Source organism: Sorex fumeus, unplaced genomic scaffold (genome assembly GCF_029834395.1).
Source record: "Sorex fumeus unplaced genomic scaffold, SorFum_2.1 ptg000128l, whole genome shotgun sequence".
NCBI classification, from domain to species: domain Eukaryota; kingdom Metazoa; phylum Chordata; class Mammalia; order Eulipotyphla; family Soricidae; genus Sorex; species Sorex fumeus.
In genome coordinates this window covers 13,570,911-13,584,804 of record NW_026606185.1, presented here as the reverse complement: position 1 = coordinate 13,584,804, position 13,894 = coordinate 13,570,911, and positions in this window count along the sequence as shown.

The following is a 13,894-nucleotide window of genomic DNA, read 5'->3' as shown; positions in this document are numbered from 1 at the left end:
AGGTCTGTGGGGGGAGTTGGTGCCTTCTACTCCAGGACAGACAACTGCCTCTAGGCTTGATCTGTTGACTCTTAGCACCCTCTAGACCTGTCCTCACCATACCTAGTGCCCATCAAAACCAATCATTTCTGTTTAGAGCGCAACAGCCTTTGTCATCCGTGCCTTGTATTCACTAGTGATCTGGCTTAATTCAGTCTCTGAATGTCACTCTCTGAATGTCCCAATGTTCGGCATAAGTTTTGGTATAGTTTTGATTTAAATGAAATTAAATTGGTATATACATATAGATATATATATATATATGAAATAAGACTATAAACAAAGCAATTCCATGTACCCCTGACATAAATGTACTTTTCAAATGACATGGTTCTTGAAAAATGAAATCTGGGAACTAGCTAGATGGCTCTGGGGCTCATGCCTTACATGGGCAGATCCAAGTCTGATCCCTGTCACAGACTGCTTTATCTCCCCCAACACACACACACACACACACACACACACACACACACACTACACTACCAGGTGTGATCCTGGTGGCCCCAAACACCACTGAGCCAAAGCAGCAGTCATCATTGTGCCTAGCATTAAACTATCTGCCCCAGTAGACCAAATATCAGAATCATCTGAGTGCTGTTTGTAAGCTTCTTCCCTCAAGAAGAAGAAAGAAGAAGAAGAAGAAGAAGAAGAAGAAGAAGAAGAAGAAGAAGAAGAAGAAGAAGAAGATCTTGAATTCTACAGATAGCATCTTAATCTAACTGTAAAAATATTGATAGAAATGGAAGCTTTTACCACAACATTTTAATATGGGGAAGAGGTATAGTCTCAATATTTCATATGAGCAAACGTTGAAGTAAAGAGTTCATCTCAGTTAAAAACCTAGACACATCTTTAAATCCACTATTGTTTGAAGACAGTGTACTAGGGAGAAGGTGACTAAAGAGTAAGGTTCCCCAGGTGGTGTATGTAAAATAGGGAGGAGAGAGATGAAGCTTCAAGAAATGCACCTAACATTTCCCTCTCTGCCCACCTGGGTCACTGGAGGAAGTGCCTGGGAATCTGCAGCAAGCATTTGCATGGTACAGACCTCACACTCACCAGCTCCATGAGGTGGTATCAAGTCAGACCTGAGTTTTACTTGTTCTGCCTGGTGTGAAAGAGGATCCCTGCTCCTGGTTTCTCCTAGAGCCTGGTTTCTCATGGAACTTAGGCTGGAGAAAGAAATTTCTCTTCGCAGGAAAGGAAAGTCAGATCCACTTCCTTCCCTCACAGAAAAGACTTTCAGGAGGAATACAGTAGTAAAATAAGTTTCTTTGGGAAATAGGAGAAGGCAATGAGAGAAAAACATGCTCAAGAGAAAACACAGACTTCTCCAGAGTAGAAAAAGCAAATACAATTCCAAGTAGATTTGCAGTGAATTCCCAAGGTGGAGAATACTTGCCATAGAATAAGAAGCACACATATGAGGTAGATGCAAGCAAACATATCTTATGGGAAGAAAGGACACCTCACTGCCAGGGATGTAGACTATTTCCCCAGTTGAAGAAATGTTCCCTAAAGTAAGAAAGTACACATTTCTGGTAGAGATGCAGGCAAAAGAGGCTTCTTTTCCTCTGCCAAGTTAGTATATATAGTTTTCCCAAAATCTGTTGCTAGAGTGGTGTCCAAGGAGAGAGCTTGGAGCTGTGAGTGGTCTTGCTTTCATATTCCTTGTTCCAGCAAGGGAGCCTCTCATCTGAGGAGTCTCCAGCCATGATCTGAACCTGGAATTCTGCATCTCAGTAGTTTTCCAGGTGGTTTAGATTCTGGACAGTGTTTTTCTCCTAATAGACATTGCCAGGAATTCCTCTATCTCTCTACATGCAACAACAGCAAAATGTAGAACTAAAAGTAGGGTACTACTATCTCACTTTTTAATTAAGGTAAATGAATAATGTGCTCAGATGGATGAAAATCAATTCTCAGATGACTTGTATAATTTTTGTAGTTTTGAAAACTGCTCACACACATACATACATCAACATCAATAAAAAATAGAGATACGTTCTCTTAAACGAAAAGGATTCTTGGCCAAGAGTATGAGACTAGTGTGTTCAACCTTAAAGGCACTGGAAACAAAATAAGGGAAAGGTGGTGGAGGATGTATAGAATATTTAAATAAAGATGATTTGAAGTTAGTACAAAGACGAAGAACTACAAGCCTCCAACACGGAGCAAAACAGAGACTGCAGGAAGGAAATGAGTTGTGGGAAGCAGATTCTCAGGGAGGGGAAAGTCTGAGAAGCAGAGTGTCTCTGGAAAGTGATCAGTTGCCTTCCACTTACTTCCTCTGCCTTTGCAGAATTTCCTCCTGTAAAGAAATCAGCCAAAAAGTTGACCAAGCATGCAGACACCAAGACCCTGAACCTAGTAATAAGAGTCCAGTCAGGAGACCAAAGAAAGGCAAGGAGGGTAAAATTTCAGTTGGTGCAGGTGTTGGAGGAATCCACAGCTGGTAACACTAAGCAATTTTCACAAGAAAAAATTATTTCACAATGCTTAACCATTTAATTCCACCACTATAATCTATTAATAACCTGCTACTTTTACCTGAATTGAGGTTTTCACCTCTTGAGGGAATGCCAAACCAATGAATATGGCTATACTAAATTGAGAAAAGTTGATTCCTTTAATCAATAATGGAAACAAGGAAACCTGTGTTTGAAGGTGCTTCCTCCTTAAGTCTTCTGGGCTAACATTTAGAGCAATGTTCAGGCAAAAAGGCAGACTTGATTTATGAGGTTCCTTTCTAACTGCCCCTCGGGGTGGGGTAGGGAATGAGATTTTTAATTCAATATCAGAAACCAGAAAACCTGTGTGGTTAGGGATGACTAAGAATGCCCAAAATATTCCCTTATCTTAATCTTAAGGGTAAGAAGGCAGAAGCTTTAATGAGAAATCTTCACTAGCAGATACATCAGAAGTGTGCCACAGAGTGAATCTTTTAATTATGTTCAGTCTGTCACCTACCCTTCCAAAAATGAATGCTTCCATGACCTCTTATGCAATAAGCTAGGTTTTGTGACCTGGCAGACAAGATGTTTTGGACCACCTTGAGTCGATCTCTTTTCAGGTTATTAGCTCCTAAATAAAACCTCTTTTGCTCATATCCACTCTTTTCTCTTAAATTTCTAGTCTATTATCTTTCATTTTAAAGTAGCACCCCCCCCCCAGACTTGAGTTTCTTAACACCTTAGTTTTCCATATGCTATTGTTCATCATTTCTGCCTCCCTGTCAAGTCCCAAACATATTATGACCTATTTTCAGAAAATGATAGAAAAGCCCTCTGGATACGGAAAAGCTAACATGCTAACAAGGTTGAAGATACTCACTGGTCACTTTAAAGGTGAGTCTAAGATCAGTGTTTGCAAGTCACTAGTGATGTTCAACTAGTGACAGGCAAAAATCTTGGAAAGCGACAAGAACTGCCCAATAGATAGATAGTGTACACTATATTTACAAATTCTTTACTGGCATATAAAAAGTTCAAATTTATTAGTTACTAAGAAGCTTGGTGGCTACTCACTTCTTAACTCCTTTCTCTCCAGGATTCTGAAGAACTGTCCTATCTTAGACTACTAAGATACTGGCAAACTGACAGACAAATGCACTCAAGATGCAGCTACTCCATCCCAGGGCCGTCTCACTGACACGTTGTTTTTCCATCCCACCCAAGTAGGTGTCAGCTACCTGCCAGGATCTCCCTCATCCAAAGAAAGATATTCAAAGGAAATATGGCTGCAGGACAACAAAATCAACAAAGAACTATCAGATACTCCAGATAGGTTCTTCCTGGGTCACTGCTCACTCACTCCCTAGCTCTATCCACAGACAACCTAAACTAAAATCTTTTCTGCAGTTGTGCCTTTTAAAAGTTTTACTGGCAGTATTGCCTTTTTACTTCTGGTAATTGCTTTAAAAGAACAAAGCTCTTTGTTTAAGGGGGGCCCAGGGATCTCATAATTGCCACAAGGCACATGAGAGTTTCCTAGACTTTCTAAACAGTTTCTCTTTTAACATTAAATATTAAATTTGTAATGTTTGGCCAAAATGTAGATGCTCCCTGGGGGCATGAAGAGGGAAGAGGAGGCTATCAAGAAGGTCACGAAGACTGGGAAGCCATGGCTCTGGTGGAGGGCTACAGAACCACAATCCACAAGGCACACCTCAGGCGAAACACAAGATTGCCTAGTATTTATTCAGTGAATGTGTGTGCTGAAAGCAACACATCCCATCTTCCAGCAGAATCTGTGGCTTCTGGCTCACTAAAACTACTTCGATGTTGTAGCAAAATTTGATTCTTCTACCCACCCATGATAAAGCAGGTCAAATCAATTGGAAAGCAGTATTTCTAGAATCTCTCATGACTCCAGTTGGTCTGTGCAAGTATTCACTTCCTTCAACATTTGCTATCTCGTTTTGTCCAGGAATAGTTTCAGACATGAAGCACCATGACATCTGTTTTAGCTAAGCAGAGATTTTAGAATAAAGCCCTTTAGCCTGAAGAATGCTATTAGCTAGAGGGGCAGACATATTCAAAGGGTGGTGCAAAACTCGTTCTTCACTTTGGTGTTGTTAGAATTGTTGGGCCAGGCAAGTCAAAGAGATTGAGAGCAAGCTACACTTGCCCATTGCAAATGCTAGATCAATTTTCAAAATGATGTTTTATTCGTACTGGAAGGCTATTCTATGTTAAGTGGTCATCTGTTTACAATTTTACAATACAGACCTCAGATCTAAAATCAACAAGAATTTCTGCCTCAGGGTAAAGTGGTCTCCTACTACACAGGAAAAAAATGCAGGAAGCCTGGTTTCTGTGGTACTAGGAACAGCTGAGGGGCCAAAACAATAGCGCAGCGGATAGGTAATTTGCCTTGCACGCAGCTGACCTGGGTATGATCCCCTCATCCCATATGGTCCCCAGAGCGCGAACAGGAATGATTCCTGAGCAGAGCCAGGAGCAACCCCTGAGCATCACCAGGTGTGACCCCAAAAAACAATAAATAAATTAATAAAATAGAAACCACTAAGATAATAATCTTTTTGAAAGATAGCAAATAAAGCCTAGTTTCTTGAAGAGGGACATGTACAGAATGATTTCTCTCATGTGTGGGGTATAAGAAAAGATATTAGTTGGAAAAAAATTATCACAGGCAACAAAATCTAGAACAAGTCTGCAGAACAGTTTACCATTGGGGTTGGGGGAGGAACGGGACACAGATGGGGAGATGGGGGCTTGAGGAAGAGGCACTCTGGTGAGGGTGTTGTGTTGGAACATTGTGTGTATGAAACCTAACACGAGAAATATAATAAACCATGGTGCCTAAAATAGTGTTTTAAAAATTCAAAAAGCTATCTTTCCAACCTGGCTCCCACCATGGGCAGATTTCTGCATTAATAATTACATATCTTGCATCTGCAGAATGGTTTACATAGACTATTTTCTCTTGATAAATGAATGAGGCATTATTATCATCATTAAAAGATGAAAATCTATGTCTCAGAAAGGTAAATTAATATATTTCTGATCAGTCCAGGCAGTGCATTGTGTAACTGGGATCCAGATCCGGATTTTTACATCTAAATCCCATATGTAAGCAATAGTACAGTAGGTAGGGCATTTGCCTTGTTGACTTGGGTCCAATCCTCAGCAACCCATATGGATCCCAGTCCTGCAAAAAGTTATTCCTGAGTGCAGAGTCAGAGGTTAGTCCTAAGAACTACCTGGTATTACCCAAAAACAAAGAAATTTAATAAATAAATTCCAGATATTTCCATCACTTTGTAGTCAGGGGTTCCTCCCATTTCCAAAGGGGCAACTGGGACTATTCCCTTTTACTTTAAAACTTTGTTCTAGATGTGGCTCATCTATTCCTTCTCAAGTTCAAAGTACCGTGAATACCCTGTATTCAGTTTGGTGCCAGAAATATTGACAATCTATTTAGAAAGACAAGAACCAAAATCTAATTCACTTAGAATTAGGTTTGGCCCCTTACAACAGCAAATGATAATGGTGAGGGTGAAGGAAAAAAATAAAGCAAGTTTTAAAGAAAATGAAAATGTACTTTCTCTCTCTCTCTCTCTCTCTCTCTCTCTCTCTCTCTCTCTCTCTCTCACACACACACGCAAGAGGGCCTGATCTATTCTGGCAGAGACTCGAGGCTCTTTCTGCTTTCATTGGTCCTTTGCCTTTGTTAATGTGTCCTCCATGGCCAAGATAACTACTTGAGTTCCTGCTGTCACATTGGCCAGATAGCAGGAAAAAGAAAAGAACAAACATGGACATAGAACTGAGCTTATCAAAAATGAGGATGATAGGAAGGAACCTCAGGACAATGGTGGAAGGAAGCTAACATTCTGATGGTGGGTATGATTTGGTAACACTGTATGCATGAAATCTATCATTAATTCCATTGTAAATTGAGACCACTCAATAAAAAAAAAACTGAAAGAAAAAAAAGAAGAGGGATTAAGGAAAATGCAGCCTCCTCTTTAAAATTTTCACACATTTTTGTCTTTACTTCATTGGTCATAATTTAGTCATGTGACCACATCTAGCGCTCTGTGGGGCTAGAAAATGTAATCTTCCATCTGGTTTCACTGCCCAAATAAAAGTCAAGGTTTTGTTCCTCAGAGAAAGTAAAGAACAAATGTAAAGGAGTGGGTCATCTACTAACACACACAGCAAACAGAAGTTAAGATACTAAGTAATAAAGTTTCTATATTTCTAACAGACTCACTCAGATGTATGCCTTAAATACAAAGGCATAATTTTAATAATAACATCCGAAGATTTGGGTATATCTTATTAGATAGAAACTTAAAAATAAAAATATTTTATTTTAAAATAAAATAAAAAGCTACTAGAATTAAGCGGCACTACCTAACTTAACTTTGTGCCCAAATCTTCAATGAGATTTGAGGAATAAGTGATATATTCTTGACATATTTCCTCTACATTAAGAGCTAGAAAAGTTGTCTCTATTATATATAATATAGGGCGTTGGACAATATCAAGAAACAAACAGCATCTTCAAATTACTTCAAATAGTCCTGTCCTTGAATAGGACACTGATCCTGAAAGGAGCTCCCGATTCAAAATGTTTTTATTTACTAATGGCTATATTGTTATTCATGAGAAGCATATATTTGGTTATTCAGATAGTCAAAATACGTCTCATATATATAATGATATATATAAATGCATATAAATACACACACATATATATAAAATCAGATCCACTAATCTGTTTCACAAAACCCTCAGAATCTTCTGAGGTACTAGGAATGATAAAGGTACTCGTTATGCACCCCAAAGGACCCAGCCCTGGCAGCCAAAAACCTCCAGAACTCAACCACCACCATGCTCACAGGCACTCTCCACACGCTCAGGCCGAGCCTCGCCCACAAGTGAATCCCCAGAAAACCCAGGTATGCGGGACTATGTGACTGAGAACTTTGAGTTCAACAGGACTGGGAACAGAGATCCTCTGCCCATATCCCCCTGTCTCCCAAAACTCAGCAGTCATGTCTATAAGCCTCCTCTGGCTGGACCCAGATAGTCTCATCATCAGCCACCATCCAGATCGCATATCCTTCTCTCCCGAAAGGAAAGATAACATGACACTCATCATAACCATGCCACCAGACACCATGCCAGGCTGTTTCACTCAGGGAGACCCAGAAAGGCGAGGGTGAGAGAAACTCCCCTCCCCAAGGGACCGTGGCCTGGCAGTCAACAGCCGCTCTCCACACACTCAGGCTGAGCCTTACCCACTAAGTGAACCTATTCCTGGACCACATACCATGACACTTCGTACCTTACACTCTACCAATACTCTAAGAGTACCACACCACATTTGATGAGATTCAAAGTAGCAGGCAATCAATCTTAGAGGGAAATTTTTTTTGCAGATATATATATATATATATATATATATATATATATATATATATACAAAGCGCAACATTTAACAACATGTTAGTGATCTCTTAATGGCCCCTGGGTGAAATATAACAATCTTCACACTCTTTCCTCCAAGGATACTTTTTTGCAGTTTTCAGCAGTTTTTCATAACAAACAATACAAAGTATATTATTTCTGGTCTGCTTTGGGACAGGGAATGGGGTTCAGAATGGAAACACCCAAAATATGGTGGTGGAAGGTGTAATGGTGATAGGATTTGTGTTTTAATATTAAATGTAATCAAATATTGTGAACTACTTCATAAAGTTTAAAAAATTTTAAATAGGTAGTTGTTATGTGAGTAAAGTGACTTTTGGAAGCACTTAAGGGTGAATTAGTTGTCAGGAGAACTAGCTATGTGATTAGAGGGCTGGAAATTCCCAGACTAACCCCACCTTCCAGGGAGGAAAGAGTGGCAGATTAAGTTCAATTGTGCCTGCTGGTGACTTAATCAATTATGTTTATGTAACAAAGCTGCCATAAAAATTCCAGATATAGCAGGGTGTGGCATTGGAGGCCCCATGTGCCCACAGTTAGTCTGATCCTCTCATCTAATCTCTATATTGAGCATTCAGCCGAACTAGCCAAGAATCACCTCAGCCAGGCTGAATAACTTGCAAGACAAAAGGTGATTTTGGATTTTTTTCTCCTTTTTCCATAGATATAATGAGATATTGTTGACTTATATAGCATGGTTAAGTTTAAGGCCTACACTGTGTTGATTTAATACATTTCTATATCAGCCTACAATTACCACTATACTATCATAGTATCATCTGGCACTTCCAATCACATTACACAATTTCCAGTTCCTTTTTGTGTCTTGTGAAAACACTTAATATCTATCCTTTCAGCAACTTCCAAGTACAACAATATGGCACTATAATCACAAAGCTGCATATTAGACCACCAGAATATATGTGTCTTCTAACTGAAAGTTTTAACTTTAGCCTACATCTTCCCTAATCAAAGTTTTGGAGTCACACCTGGCAATGCTTAGCGGTTACTCCTGGCTTTGCACTCAGGAAGTGCTCAGGGGACCATATGTGGTGCTGGGGATCGAACCCTGGTCTACTCCATGCAAGGCAAGCACCCTACCCACTGTACTATAGCTCCAGCCCTCCAATTTATCTCTCTTAAGTATTTAACAGCCCGTGTGAAGGTTTCAGGCAGATATTCAGGTCACTTATTTCTTATTCCAAGAATTTTGGTAGTGTTGTTTCAAAACAAATTTGTTTATTTCATCTGAATTATCAAGTCCATTTTCAAAATACTTTTGATATATGTAGAGTCTAGAATGCTTGCATTCTTAATATAGGTTATTTGTTTTAATTTTTTTCTTCATTAAAAAAAGAAAGAAACAATATAAGATAAACAAGAATTCTTTAAGAAAACTAAAGAAACAAGGATATTTTCCAGTTAAAAACTTTGAGGACAACATTATTCCAATGTCAAAACTAGGCTTTACAATAAAAGAAACATGTTGGCCAATATTTTTCACAATCATATAGGCAGGAACTATAAACAAACTCCCAGAAAATAAAGCCCAACAATCCATAATATAAAAAACACATCATGACGAAGTGGGATTTATTCTAGAAATACAAGCTCACTTTAACATTAGAAAATATTGAAGTGAATAAATTTTAAAAGATTATAAAAGAATAACTGCATGATTGTCATAGACTCTGGATGATTAAATTCATGAATGTAGATCAACAAATCAGTCTGACAAAAGATTCTGATCACTAGGACGGCCAGGCCCGAGAGAGAATTGAGAGGGTAGTAAGAGAGCAGGAAGCATATGGGAAAACCTTTTTATCTTTCTTTGGAACTAAAATGGCTCTTATAAAGTGATGTCTTTAATAAGCCCTTCAGCTTTCATAACCAATATGAATAATATATAATGTTTTTAGATTTAATTTGATGATATAATTAATAAATCATATTTAACCCACTAAGGTTATGAGCAGAGCAAGAATGTCCATCCTCACCATTTTCATTTAACTTTTTACTGAAATTTTTAGGAGATCGTTTAAGTAGTAGAGAACGTAAAAACATTCTGGATTTGATTCCCAGTACTGCATAACCTAAGTACCACTGAGTGTGGCACAGGAAGTCCTCTCAGCACCAGCAGACTGAGAACTACCATATGTGGCCCCAATTTTTCAAAAATATATATATATATATATCATTTTCAATAGAAAACCTAATATTCTTAATAAAACTGACAAAATATGCATATGCTCTTACACTTAAAACTAGAAAACTAGCTGTGAGGGAATTAAAATCTAAATAAATAAAAATTCTTACTATATGCATAGATAAAATACTAAGTATCAATTATCAGTTCTCTGCAAATTGATCTATAATCCACAAGGTCAAAATTCCAGCAGTTATTCTTTTAAAACTAACAAGCTTTTCAAAAAGTAACTTGGCAATACAAAAGGACTAGGATAATCACTTTCAAAGATGACTTTAAAATAGTATATATTTGGAAAACTTACATTATTTGATGTCAAATTTATATGCTACAATTATCAAGATAATCTTGCATTAAGGTAGTAACAGATATTTAAATAGCACTGTAGCACTGTCCTCCCGGTGTTCATCTATTTGTTCAAGCGGGCACCAGTAGCGTCTCCATTGTGAGACTTGTTACTGTTTTTGGCATTTCAAATACGCCACAGGGAGCTTGCCAGGCTCTGCAGTGCAGGCGGGATACTTTCGGTAGCTTGCCGAGTTCTTTGAGAGGGATGGAGGAATCGAATCCGGGTCAGCCACGTGCAAGGCAAACGCCCTACCCGCTGTGCTATTGCTCCAGCCCCATATTTAAATAAGTGAAGAAAAAAATAGATAGCTCCAAAATAAACTCCATTATGTTTGGTCAGTTTGCTCCCACAGCATTGCATAGCCAAATCAATGAAGAAAAAATAGATTGCTTCAAGAAATGATGATGGACCATTAGATATCAGGAATTTTCAAAAGAACCTAAATTTATTCCCCACCATATACAAAAAGAATTAGTTAAAAAAGAAATCATAGCTGTCAATCAGTGAGATAGTACATGGGTTTTACTGCTTGTTTTGCACACAGCCAACCCTTGTTTAATCTTGGGGATCACATATGGTTCACTAAGCACTACCAGGAGTGATCTCTAAGCACAGAACCACAAGTAAGCTTTGGGTATGACCAGTGTGGCCCCAAAACAATAAATAATGTGATTGTAAAATATAAATTTTCATAAACATAAGAGAAAGCCTTTGTGATTTGGAACAGATAAATATTTATTAAACACACCAATGCCTAGGGGGGGAAAAGAATTGATTTGAGTTAATCAAAGCTCAGAACTTGGGTCTTTAAAAGATACTAATATAATAAAAACAAAATCTTCAAATTATGTAGCTGATAAAAAAGATGTCCTAAGAATATTTTAAAAACTTAAAAGTTCTGTAGGAAGGAAAGAAGGAGGGAGAGAGGGAGAAAGGGAGAGAGGGAGGGAGGGAGGGAGGGAGGGAGGGAGGGAGGAGGAAAGGAAGGAAGGAAGGAAGGAAGGAAGGAAGGAAGGAAGGAAGGAAGGAAGGAAGGAAGGAAGGGAGGGAGGGAGGGAGGGAGGGAGGGAGGGAGGGAGGGAGGGAGGGAGGGGACATTCATTCCTGTTTGCTTTTATATGAGCTCTCTAAAGTCCTCTATGCTGACATAGAATAGATTCTCACACTTAACAACCATGAGATGACAGGAAGTCAAGACATATGTATTCTATTCACGATTCTCTATTGGCTTTGCTAATCATTCCGTCTTTGGGAGTTTGAATTTCCTCATTTATAAAAGGAGAAATTTTAAGCATATGCTCTCTAAGATCAAAGTTTTTGTTATTTGTAATCTACTTCTTTCAAAAATAACCTAAAAGTCGACAAATCCTGGGACGACTTAGTAAATTACAGTATAAATATGTACCATAGCACTATGTGGGAACTTTTTAAAATAAAGTCGATTTATAGTAACTGATTTTTAAAAAAAAATACCCATGTCAAAAATTAAGTGAAAAGAAATGCTGTCAAATGATATGTATGCTGTGACCCAATATAGCAAAAATACCATACACTAAGTGTGTGCAGATGTGTATGGTTAGAGTCAAAGGAAATACTGGTGAGACATTAGCTGCCTGTGAGCTGTGGTTATGTTGGGAATAAGCAAGAGAAAGGGGGAGAGCTTCCCGTCTGGATGCAGATGCTTCAAAACAAGGAGAGTGAGGTATCCTTAAAAGAATCCACTTTGTTGTTTTCTAAATATTCTATTTTCATGAACCTACTTTTTAAAGTATGAAACTCTAGCTTCTGACCTCAGAGGTCTATTTTTACTAGGAGGATCTCTCTAACAAGCCTGCAGAATACAAGAGTCTTCTCATAATTTTTCTGCATCTGCAAATCACATCATAACTAATTGAATAATGGACCAGACAATGGAATGACCAATCACCTCGGGCTATCAACCAGCATGGAAGAGTAGACACATTCCAAATGCAAATCATGGCAAGTTTGCAGCAAAATCATTTTCCTTTATCGGTTTTCTCTTACCAAGAAAAGAATGAATTTTATAAAAACTTAGTATGTCACATAACTTACAAGTACTGGCATGGAAACACTTTCTCCTAACACCTTGTTAAAAGCAGACACTCTCCCAGTCCTTATTATATTCCAGACGGCAATTTTGGCTGATTTCATCCACAAAGAACAGGTTTTGGAAACAATCAAGTCCAAGTGGGGTTTTGAGGGTTTGTTTTATTTTTAATTTGGGGGTTTTTTTTTGGGGGGGGGGGGTTGGAAGGGTGTTGTTTGTTTGAGTTTTTTGGTTTTTGTTGTTGTTGTTGTTTGGTTTTAGTGGAGTTTTTTTTGCAGTTGCATTTTGTTTCACTTAGATAATTCTTGGCATGGTACATCCTCCATTTCTAATCAGACAATTTTGTTAAAGGGAAATAATAAAATAAAAAATCATAATTCTGTGATTCCTGACAGTCCACCATGAAAAATATAGTGTAATATAGTGTATAGATGATGTAATGTCATCAGAGTAGGATTGTTCAAAACCAATATTTGTGATTATCATACCAGTTTCTAAATTCTGAGTAACCTACCTCCTTTTCTGTCACTATGTGTTCAGCTTTCATCTATTGCTAAATATCAGCTGTTACCAAATCAAAAAAGCACACAGGTATGAAAGTTGCTAATACAAAAGACCTGCTAAATATTCTAAGTTTAGGCTAGGATTTCTGCTGAATTACATTTAACACATCCTATATAGTGTCTTTACCCTTTAGAGAAAGTAAGTTTCCTTATCTTCTATAAAAGATATTGTTTCTGTTTTTCACAAGATTGAGAAAGGAAGATGAAGAAATATAATGATGAAGGAAAGAAGAAAGGTGTCATACTGTGATATAGAAAGGCAAGGATTTCTCACTTTTAAAGATTCACTGATGAGTATGACTATTCACCCAAGATCTTACCAGGACTGAAGCACAAACATGTTACAGCAAGATAATCCAATTTGGGGAAGTTAAATTTTCAAACAACGCCCCAAGATACTATTTTACCTCCAGCTGAATTCATCTTCTGAAAATAAAATGAGCAGGAACCTTTTGGAATATTAGACCTCTATGACATGTATATGGCTTGACAAGAAGTCAAATTTTATTAAGAGATGAAAGCAAATGGATTCATTAATGGAATTTGCATCCTCTTTCGTTATATTGTCTCTACCAAACTAGATACTTCAAATGGTGCTTGAAGGTACCTTAAATGTCACTATACAATTTGGAGGCAAACTTCTTGTAATCTACATTTCTAAGCAAAGAAATAAATTAGTACTTTTCTTTTTCCAATTCTCTCTAG